This window comes from Lathyrus oleraceus, chromosome 6 (genome assembly GCF_024323335.1).
Source record: "Lathyrus oleraceus cultivar Zhongwan6 chromosome 6, CAAS_Psat_ZW6_1.0, whole genome shotgun sequence".
NCBI classification, from domain to species: Eukaryota; Viridiplantae; Streptophyta; class Magnoliopsida; order Fabales; family Fabaceae; genus Lathyrus; species Lathyrus oleraceus.
This window is the reverse complement of record NC_066584.1, coordinates 270,997,918-270,999,416: the sequence shown is the minus strand read 5'-3', so window position 1 is coordinate 270,999,416 and position 1,499 is coordinate 270,997,918. Positions and strand designations below refer to the sequence as shown.

The 1,499-nt window shown below is 41.8% G+C and overlaps 1 non-coding gene across 1 annotated transcript; it reads right to left on the bottom strand.

Moving 5' to 3' along the window:
• Window positions 1-298: 298 nt before the first annotated feature.
• Window positions 299-405, bottom strand: LOC127099238 (small nucleolar RNA R71). The gene has a single exon (XR_007793767.1). It is a non-coding gene; the product is annotated as a small nucleolar RNA R71 (small nucleolar RNA).
• Window positions 406-1,499: the final 1,094 nt, after the last annotated feature.

Here is a 1,499-nt window from a genome sequence, read left to right as displayed (position 1 = left end):
CCTAGGGCCTTGTCCCAATGAAAATGGCACTTGCTTGCCTGATTAACTGATTCTCCTGATCAGTCTGACCTGATTCATCAACTGAGCTTGCACTTGGGCAAATGGACAATGCAATGTTATGCAATGGACATTGTTAATGCTATGACCTAATATGAAATGAATGTACAAAATGGTAGGGTGCAAATTTGAGGTGCTACACCTATCATGGTTAGATTCCCTTCCACCCAATTCCATTACGACTTGGGATAACCTTTGAAAAGTATTCCTTGCTAGATATTTTACCCCGAGTAAAACCGTCGTTCTTCGAAACCATATAACTAGATTTATCCAAAACCAAGGAGAATCGTTGTTCGAAGCTTGGGAGAGATATAAAGAGTTGTTACGAGCGTGCCCACATAATGGCTTAGAAAATTGGTTAATCATTCAAACCTTTTATAATGGACTTCATTACAACACAAAGATGACCATCAACGCTGCCGCAGGCGGTGCTCTGATGAACAAACCTTATCCTGAAGCTAGTGCCCTCATCGAAGATATGGCTCAAAACCATCAATCATGGGGAGTCGAACGAGCGACAGTTGAAAATAAGGAAGCCCAAGGAGGAGTGCATGAACTAAGCTCTATAGACATGATGCAAGCTAAAATGGATGCATTAGCCCTCAAAGTCGAGCATATGTGCATAAACCCGAATACTGTAGCCGCAGTTTCGTCGGATTGTGAGATATGTGGAACCAAAGGACACGAATCTGCAGAATGCAGTCTATTAAACGAAACCCACTCTGAGCAAGTGAACTACACCCAAGGGAACCCATACTCGAATACCTATAACCCTTGATGGAGGAATCATCCGAAATTCTCCTATAAAAACAATAACCCAATCCAAAATAATGCACCTCCGAGACCTAGTTATCAAGCCCCTAGATCAAATCAACCTATGCAACCTGTACCACCAAAGTCGAGCCTTGAGAAAATTATGGAAAATTTTATCACCCCTCAAACCCAACAAAACAAGGAGTTCATGAACCAAAACATTCATGTTAACGAATTGATTACTCGGTTAGGAACCAAGGTTGACCAAATAGTTACTCATACCAAGATGCTTGAAACCCAGATCTCTCAGGTAGCTTTAAACCAAGCCCCTCAGACTACACCTGGAGGACAATTCCCTGGACAACCTCAACAAAATCCGAGAGGACAAGCCAATGACATTACCCTACAAAGTGGGAACGCTTATGATGAGCCACCAAACCCTAGATTGAGTGAACCCGAAACTTCCAAGGAATGTACCAAACCCACGGACGAAGTAAAGGAACCAGAGGAATCTGAAAACCAGGAAGGTCGAGAAAAATGAGAAGAATCTAAGATAAAACTTACGTACCACCCCCGCCATATAAACCACCTATACCATATCCGCAAAGACTCAAACAAACCCAGATCAATAAACAGTATCAAAAATTTATTAAAGTCATAGAAAAACTTCATGTAGAAATCCCTTTCAC